Source organism: Megalops cyprinoides, chromosome 6 (genome assembly GCF_013368585.1).
Source record: "Megalops cyprinoides isolate fMegCyp1 chromosome 6, fMegCyp1.pri, whole genome shotgun sequence".
NCBI lineage: Eukaryota > Metazoa > Chordata > Actinopteri > Elopiformes > Megalopidae > Megalops > Megalops cyprinoides.
In genome coordinates this window covers 20597409-20607482 of record NC_050588.1, presented here as the reverse complement: position 1 = coordinate 20607482, position 10074 = coordinate 20597409, and the positions used below count along the sequence as shown (strand labels likewise).

Genomic DNA, 10074 nt, shown 5'->3' with positions numbered 1-10074 from the left:
TGACCTCAATGGTGGAATGAAAGCAGATTTTTAAAAAAATATATATTTTCATTTGTGTTAAGGTAAGGTCAACCTGAGGAGCTTGAAGGTTAAAACAGCCAATTCCGTTGCCTCATGTCGCACAACTGACTTACTTAAATTATCGTATGGCAGAATACCCTGGCTTCCAATGCTGCTTAGATTCCTTAGTTTTGCCTATCATGTACAGCTCAGTTCAGATGACCCAAAGGAATGCTGGTTTTCTAGCAAATCTTTAGTCCTACAAGAGCCTAACTAAGCGTTAGGCCTAACTATGTGAAAGTTGCACAGGGGAGTGCTTTGGAGAGAGGGAGAGAAAAGAGGAAGAGAGCTGAATTAAATGCATACAATTAACTTGACCCATTTTCACTCAGTTTTATGCTAATGAAGCAGAGTATGTCATAGGCAGACAAAAAAAAGAGACATAAACATTCCAGATGGGTATTACAGTGTGATCATCTGAACTGTCACTTAAAGCCATAAAATACATAGTGACTCAAACTTTGTCATAATCAAGCCAGCTATATAGAGATAATGGATGTTTAAAATATTAGTATACGATAGACTCATTGAAAATAGGGTGACAAAAATGTACTTAAATGTAAAACATGTATATGTTCTTTTTACATGGCTGCTCCTTTAAGACATACAAAGGGCAGGGAAGAAATGTTGCATCACAGGAAAGTACACATTCAAGGGCACGTGAACAGCTGGGAAAACATGGGGGGAATGGAGTGCTTCAGTCCAGATGTTACGATCCAGAGAGGGGTGGGGAAACAGATTTGGGCATAAGAAATGACAAAAAAATAAATAAATAAGGTTCAACAAAGGGATGTTGTATGGAACAAAGGTAGAAATACTACTGAAGGAGAGGGACACAAGGAGTCACAAGGGGAAAGAGGTGATTTAGAAAGCAACATTTTAACTCCACATCTCACACACAAACCAGTAGCTACTTGTTCTCTACTTTGTTCATAAAGCAATGAGTAAATAAAGTAAATGAGTTGTATGTGTGTAAATGAAATGACTCTTTTCATTGCAGTGGGTGACTTCTGACCCTCTCGCTGACCGCTGTCTCTTTCACCATGACCTGACACTTCTGTGTGGCTGTCAACAAAACTATCATCATCCTTCACATGTGTCACCATCTCTCTCTTCCTCCACTCTTCTTCTTCTACTTCTCATTCTCCCGCTCCTGTCTCTTTGTTAAATTCATATTTGGCTTATTAGCATGACTTCTCAATATACAGTAATACAAAAATGGAGTTCCAAATATGAAATACACAATAAAATAATGACAACAATAATGGAGACACTAAATAAATTAATAAAGTAAACTGCAAAAAGAGAAATGCCAGAGAAAGAAGAAGTCCATTATATAAAAAAAAACAGAAATAAGATTAAGAACAGACAGACACCCCAACAGGATGTTTAGTCATTACTTGTCTCTCTATCTCGATAAGAGCTGTAGACATTCACCAACAATAAAATGAACTTGTACATTGTGAAACAGGAAAAACAAGTATTTTCAAAGACCTGTTTTCAAGGTACAAAGACCAAAGCACTTCAGTACAAGGTAGTAGAATTTTATATTTAAATGTTCATACAGGGGTAGTCAAAATCATCGAATCACCAAATTAAAAAGGGCTCATACTTTGAAGTAACTAACTAACAATTATAAAGGAGTCTAGATATGTTTCCTTTTTTCATATTAATGTCAATACTCTTTACCAATATGTATATAAAAACAATGTCAGTACCAATATGCATGTAAATGTAACAAATAAGTATATAATGCTAAATATATCCAACAATGTACTGTAATTCTGTATGCAATCTGTGGCTCTAGTAGGCACTTTCAGCATCACACACCTCAGGAAACAGGATTGGATGAAATGGCCAAAACACCTATAAGGTGATGAGACAGATGAGAGACGTTACAGATCACAGACATAGCACAGTGTTTTGTCTTGATTTAATAAAGATAGCAGAAACAGCACAATTTTTACCTATTGCAGTACATTACTGATCACAGACACAACATAGTGCTCTGTCTGTGATGTAATCCATATCACATACAGTGGTGCTCTGCCTAGGATGTTATAGCATGACAGCTTGCCTGTAGTTAAAACATGTACATCTAGCATGAGACCAAAACACTGATTCAAGGATACTAAACTGAGGGTTCTTACAGACATTAGAGGGGACAGTCTGTATCATAAATTGTGAGAAGGCCTAAATTCATTTTTGAGTTTTATTAGTTAGATAATTCATGACAGTGACAACATTCCCGGTACAGTGAACAGCATTGTTTCAAACAGACGATACATTTCTATCGGGCCCTGTTTTCATGGGAGTGTTCCAGAGTTGTACTGACGCAATTTAAGAAATGACATTCCAGAAAAAGAAGAGTCATTCCAAAAAGGTCAAAAATGGTATAAATGGTAGCAATCACAATGATAGCTGAATTGGGTGCACAACTAACAAACTCCCTGGCTGTGAAACTCCGTGGGTTAGCCCCATTCTGCTCTCACACAATGGTACCCTGCTCATGTAACTTTCTCTGAAGAATACTTCACATTCTGTTCTCTCCGTCTCCAGTCTGAGCTCCTTTGTCCATCTGAGTGGAAACAACCTTCAAGTCTGTATGGACTGCAGTGAACACAGCAGCTTTGGTATTTTTCCCCCATGTACATCCTTAATAATGACATCAGAACAGTACAGATAGATTTCAGATACATGTGTACAGGCAACGACAGTACTTATATGTACTGATGCATATTTTAAAATTATTTTAATATAAATAATAATATTTTGAAGAGGTCAGAGGAAGACAAACTGAAATAAATTACATACATGTATCCATGATTGCAGGGAAATATTAAAAACAACGAAGGAAGGGAGTTCATATCATTTCAGTTCTGAACTCATACAGATCTCATGTGAGCCGCTTTAGACAAAAACACTGGTGTGTGTGTGCGCGCGCATGTGTGCCTGTGGAGTGTGTGTGGTTTAGTGTGCTGTGCCGTGGAGCACATCCAGGAGGCTGTAATGTAGACAGTGGGGGAAAGTGCTGACTCACTTGGTGACTGAGGATGAAATTAATGTTGTGCTGAAAGGAGCAAATCTAATTATAAAATGCACTGTGGAACACAATGGTGAAGAGAGCAGCTGTCGGCAGGAAGGAAATGTAGGAAACAGCAAGGGCGTTCTAGGGATATTCTTCCCCCTCCTATGTAAACTAAGAGCTTCTGGGTGCAGTGCAGTGACAATACAAAACAGCACAATGAGAGCTATAAGTAGCAAGTGCGGACGATGGCAGAGATTTATTTGGGGTGTATATGTCTTGGCATTAAAACTGCCGTATTTGATTGAAACATGGACAAAAATAAAAAATAATAATAAATACATAATGGTGAAAGTCTCAATCAAATGCTTTGTTAGCCATTTGCTATAAAAATACAGACAAGTGTACAAATTATGATCATTCATACTGTGCTTATATTTATTAACAGTAATAATGATGATGATATACAATGAATATAGTGAATATCCAGACCCTCTTGAAAGACTAATTTACCATAATACATCAAATACATGTCATGGGAGCAACATGAATAATGATATGTAACGAATAGTCAGTATTGCACACCACAGTAAATGCACGTCAAACTAAAGTTATGTTGAATTAAAAGCATTTTAATTTAAAACAAACAAAACATGAACCATAAAATAACATAAAATATCAGTTAAACAACAAATAGAAATATATTTGGAAAAAAATTGAAATGTGATGTTGAAACCATATTGATGATCATGCAGTGCAGCAGAGGCATGTGTCCTGTATCCAGATTCACCGCAGCTGGTAGAATGCGGCACGCAGAATGTGGTGATGACACTTCCCGCAAGGAGGTGAGAACGCTGGTCTCCTGCTGTTGCCATGGCTACTAGGCCCTCCCTCCCTCTCTCTCTCTTTTCCTGTAAATTGCTTCACCAGTAAGTGTTCGGGGCACTGAGATGTGAGGTTGAGACTAAGAGAGAGCCTTCAGTGTGGCCATGTAAATGAATGTGGGTTCAGGTTACATAAACTCTTTGGTGACGCCACACTTACAGCCATGCCAGTAAGGGAAGTTTGGCCTGAACTGAACAGAATTTAAACGAATTAGAGCAAACTGAATCGGCAAAAGGGTCATTGTCCATCACATCTAGAGTTGTCTGTGGATCGTGTTCCACCTGAGCTCTTAAGCACTTAATCAAATCAGTTGCACCACAGGCAGGTTGACGCATTCCCCCTGCTTCTGGGAAGCCTGTTACACAAACAAACTCCATAAAGCTGAATACAATTTAGGGGTGACAGCATTGAGTGGGAGATAGAGCACCCCCTGCTGGTCAATAAAATAGATGTTTGGCAAATGTTATGTCTGCAGTCTGCAGTGCCCCTCATTGACTCTCTGACCTGGTGGATTGGGTGACAGTAATGATGTATTACACTTAGAGGTGCTACTGTGTGAAAATACCAATAATGTAGTTAAGTCACTATGAACAGTGCTTGTTCAGTTGTTATTTATGTAGTAGTCATCAGCAAGTGACACCTGCAGTTGGGTTAATTGCTGACCCCTTGTTAAAATAATGTAACTGCCAGCCAACTGACTGCCACTCTAAAAAGCCTATAATGGAAAAACATCTGTCTGCACTTTGCTATGAAGACCACTAGTGTTGTCAGATTACAAAGACAATATAACCGGCTCTCAACCTGTGCCCCTCAACCTCACACAAACACACACACACACATACACTATGACGTTCACCCACTATTTTAATATCAGTGCTATATTAGCAGGGAAATACAAAATAAAGGATTATTAACACATCCAAATACATTGTACATCATTAAACAGGATAAATAATAATAATTATAACAAAAATCTCTCTCATATGCACACACAGGGGCTCAGTGTGTGGCTTAAGGGGGTGAATAAGGTGCAAGTGCCAGGTAGTCACTCTGCCCGAGTCCTGCCATTGATGAATGTACCTAATCAGCGAACCATTAACTTGCCCCTCTCTCCTGTCTTTGTGTCTGTCACAAGGGTGAATGTGAATGTGAACAGCGCCATGAAAGGTACGACTCATTCGGGAAACAACGAACCTCTGGTTCTCTCCTCCGTCTCCCTTTCGCACTCTCTCTCTCTGTCTGATGAAAACACAAAGAACACATTAAGCCATTAACAACCAGTCTCCCGGCCTTTCTTTCTTTCTCCTTCCCTTCATTCTCCCTCTCTCAGCACTTTCATTGAGAAACTCACCAAACAGCTGAGCGCTGCATGTGTTGCCTGCTTACCCTGCTCACTCTCTTTCTCTCGCTCCCTCTCTGTCTTCACCAGTTCTTTTTCTTTCTCAAACCTTCACCCTCCTTTCATTGAATCCCTCAGACACCCTTTGCCTCTAACTCAAGCTTTGCGCCAAAGGGGTGACCATTCTCTGCCGTTTCAATGCCATGACGCAGATTCTCAGCCTTCCTTCTCTTTGCCGAGACCTTTTGTTTATGATGGTGCTCCACTTCCACAATGTTACCTCGTTGGCAGACTGACCGACCGGACCAAAACCAGCCAGAGCCTCACTGCCGGCCAGGCTGCGTCCAACATCTCTGGCACGGATGGCATTTGTGCCAGCTGTCCACCTCTTTCTCAGCGTGAGAGCACAGCCATAGCATTGTGACAACACTGCCTAAAAAGAGATCTAATGAAGCCCAGCTGCACTCTGAATGCTGCTTCAGTACTAGCCCCACACTCCCCACACAAAGATATGCACATAGAAACATATACAAACACATATACGCACACTTGTATGCACACACATGCACAGACACACATATGAAAGTGCATGCAAACACACACACACACACACACACACACACACACACACACACGCACACACACACATACACACACACACGAAGGCAGTAACATGCACACAGCTGGGCCTGAAGAGCACGGGGATAAATGACAGAACGTGTATGTGTGTGTGTGTGTGTGTGTGTGTTTGCATGTACTTTCATATGGGTATTTGTGCATGTATGCGCAAACAAGTGGGTGTATGTGTGTTTGTGTGTGTGTGTGTGTGTGTGTGTGTATGTATGTTTGCGTGTGTGTTTGTATGTGTATCTGTGTGTGCATGTGCAAATACGTATACGTATGCATGAAGAGTAGAAATTAACTGACAACAGATGACTCCTGAGATTACAGGAAGAGCAAGCCAACAGAGTGAGTTTCTCAGAAAAAAAATAATTAGTGGAATGAACATCATGCCTGAAAGATTTATAAAATGTTTACCTATTATGTAAGACCTGTTGAATTAGGTGCCTTCCTACGTGAGTCGGCCAAAAATAGTTTTAGCTGGATGACGCTAATTTATACAAGGCCATTTTTATTCATGAAGTAGAATGCCTGTGGCGATGAAAGACTGTTGTTAATTCTGTAAATTTTTTACTTTTCTGACCAGACCACATAATCGCTCACTTCTGATCCACAGCGTGGTATCTCTATAATCAAACAGTATGTTTTATTTGCTTCTTTGTTCATTCTACGGTCAATGAACATAATACATTGAATATATATCTCTCTCATTGTTCACTTGCTCACATCTTCACAGTTTATATAAGCCAGTTTTCACCACACATTGCTGCTGATATACACAAAATTTCACTTTGACAAGCAGTTCATGGAAAGGCGTTTGAGCATATACTACAAATAACACATTTACAAATATATAAACATTTTATTTTTGATTTTTTAAATCAATTTCTTTTCTTTTTTTTGGTCAACAGCAGCGCACCTCAACTGACCTGAGATCTATATGAGTTCCAGAACTGAAATGAAATGAACTCTCTTCCTTAGAAGTCCTTATTGTTCCTTACATTTCCTGGTTGTTCTCAAACACATCATGCCTTTTATGTCAACGATTAAGGACAACGTGTATGACCTTACCTTAAAGACCTTGAATGTCCCATACTACATGACATAACACATGTAGATTTGCTGTGAGAACTATGTCTTCACACATGCATTATTTTGATTATACTGTGCTCCTCAGGCAGTGACGGGTCATGTTTACACCATAAATGTACTCATAGCTCCCCCTTGTGAAACGTGTTCAGTGCCTATTTCAAATTTATTGTCAACCTTGCTTACTACAGAAAGCCTCGTCTCTTGTTAGTTCTTTTTTAACTATTTGATCCCTGCCAAGGAATTTCCTAATTTCTTTTTTTTTTTTTGACAAAACTCTTTTCTTTTTTTTCTAAGGAGCCTGTTGTAACAATCATTTTAGCAATAATGACTTGGTGACGTCCTCCGGGGCTTGCTATCAGTTCAAGCCAATCCGAAACTCTCCTCAACCTCAACAAAATCGCTGTAAATGCAACGGTATAGGACTTTACTTTTCTGTAATGAACTACTAAGACGTAAAAGAGAAAAAAAATCCAAGGGCCCCTAACTGTACGTAAGTGCAAAAGAAAAGATTAGTTGGAGGTTAGTTGTCTCCATCAGTTCTAACGTGTGGCTCGCTATATCTAGCTAAGTAACAGGTGGGGTTGACAAAAGTACTGACATGATGATTTATTCTACAGGTGTTCTTATTCATCGATTAAATTGATAACTGTGCGTTCATTGGTATCTAAGTAACGTTCTTCACTATAGCAGCGTTATGACGTGATTCATGGAGAATTTCAATCGGTCTTTTGTCTTTCAGGTAACACGTTTGAACAAAAACATTAACCTCTGCCGAAACCCGGGATCGAACCAGGGACCTTTAGATCTTCAGTCTAACGCTCTCCCAACTGAGCTATTTCGGCTCGCCGCTACGATCCCATAATGCTTTGTTTTAGACATGTAGTACTGTTTCATTGTAACCACTAAGTGTCGCTGAAGTCTGCCAGATAGTATTTAGCCTACCTTCACTTACAGGGGGTCCCGAGAGCAGTAGGCTACTGCTACAGACTCCGCATTAGAAACAATCGCGGTTAAAAGTTGCTCTATCATCTTGCTAAACTAATGATACATATCTATGCATCTATGAATGTATCGATGACCATGATTGAACGATATAATTAGCTAACCTGGCTCTCAAACTGTCAACTGCAGCTGGAATAGATGCTCTCTTTAAGTCAGTATTCGGTTATTGGCACGATTTACCTGAATTGATTTCCAAAGGTTAAACTACAAACAACCTGCATAACCTGTGCACCTTGAAATAGACGACTATAACGATTAATTAACAAAAAAAAATTAAAGTTAAGATGTAATTTAGAAGATAAATGTTAATGCACCAAAAATAGTAAGTAATTAATGTTATGCCACAGGCATTGTGTAACAGGGCTGGGGATTTGGGGGAACGCTGTATCATTTTGTGGAATTCGATTTTACCCCCTTTTTATATTTTCCACAAATCTCCCCTGCTCCCACCTCCTTTCACTCTTCCAGGTGACTGTCCTCTATCTAATGGCAGTGCAGACGTGTTCCGTTTGTTATGGGTGAGACGAGTACGGAGCGAGAGATGAAAAGAGTGGTGGAGAGAAGAGGAAGGGAAACGTGCTATTGTTTGTATGGCAGTGTACATGCATGCTTATATATGTGTGAGTGAGCTGTGATATTGATGATTATGGTTGTGTTGGTACGTGATCCAACACATCCCAGTTCTCCTTTTTGTAACTGTCAGTGTATTGCGATAATTCATTGGTGTCTTGTCTTAAAAACTAAAACTTAAACTTAAACAGACACGCACGCCCGCGCACACACGCACATGCACATAGCCTAGGAATAGGCACACACACTCGCTATTTCTTAATAGACTAAATAAAACATGGGCTTTTATCCTGGTGAGCAAAGACGAGGAATGGAAGGAGAGAGAGGCACAGAGAGAGAGAAAGACGCAGGAAGGAGGATGGAGAAGGGGGGAGGGAGGAGGTGATCCCAGGAGATTTCTAACAACATTGCTTTTATCTTCACGGCTACTGTACTGATCCCATTGAGCAAAGCCTTGACAGCACACTCACATATATTTGTAATTGTGCTTCAGCATCTCTTGATTGGATAGGTTATGATTTGATTTGATTTTCGGGGCTGGAATAAAGCGGAGGAAAAGATGAACGGGTGTTTGTGTGTATGTAAAAGAGAGAGCGAGAGAGAATGAGATGTTTATTACTCAGTCAGCAGAAAACAGTGGCAGCGAGGCTGTAAATCTGGGGCAGGTTGCTAAATTTAGGGATTTGACTGAGATTAGACCCCCCCAAGAAGGGGCTGGGCCCTGGGGGTCTGTGCCTGGAGGCTTGGGACGTCAAACCCGTGTTCAACACAACATCCAGATATTAGAACCCAGAAGCAAGTCACATCGGCCAGGGAAATAACCCAGACCCAATCTGAGGTAATAAAGGACTTGTATATTTTAATATCTTGTCCTTTCAATAGGGATGACCACGATGGGGTTAAGTGTTTCTCTTCCCTGGTGTCTGAATAACCAGGCCCAGCCAGTACAGACAGATGAGTGTTTTATTCATAGCAATAACTCTCTGATGGTGTTCCAGCATGATGTATGCAGCAGTCCTATGGCTGCCTCAGTCAGGACTCGCTGCCCTTCCTATGGAGTATCATTAGGTTTTGATTGACAGGAACGGCACGGCAGTGCGAGATTAACTTTGCTTAACTGTCTGAGCATTAATATATGTAAATGTGTGAGTGTGAAACTGAACTGCACATCAGAGACTTTGAATGCGTGTGTGTTAAAAAAAGTCACTCTGCTCTCTTGCCCGCACTCCTGTAGCTACTGCCCACACACCTGACTTCTTCACTTTGTGCTGCTGTTACAGCCTTTTATCCTTGTGGGAGAGAGACCCATCATGCAGTCTACAGCTTTTAAGCTCAAGCTTACTGCAATAATAACCTCATAAAGCAACACAGAAGGCTAGCTTTTGCCAGTTGGAAGTCTGTGTGTGCTGCAAAGGGTAATGCCATCAGACATTTGGTGATGCTGAAGTCAGTGTGAAATATCAAGAATGAGATCACATGT

The 10074-nt window shown here is 40.3% G+C and overlaps 1 non-coding gene across 1 annotated transcript; it reads right to left on the bottom strand.

The window, feature by feature from the left end:
- Positions 1–7791: 7791 nt before the first annotated feature.
- Positions 7792–7864, bottom strand: trnaf-gaa. The gene has a single exon. It is a non-coding gene; the product is annotated as a tRNA-Phe (tRNA).
- Between the last annotated feature and the right edge of the window lie 2210 nt (positions 7865–10074).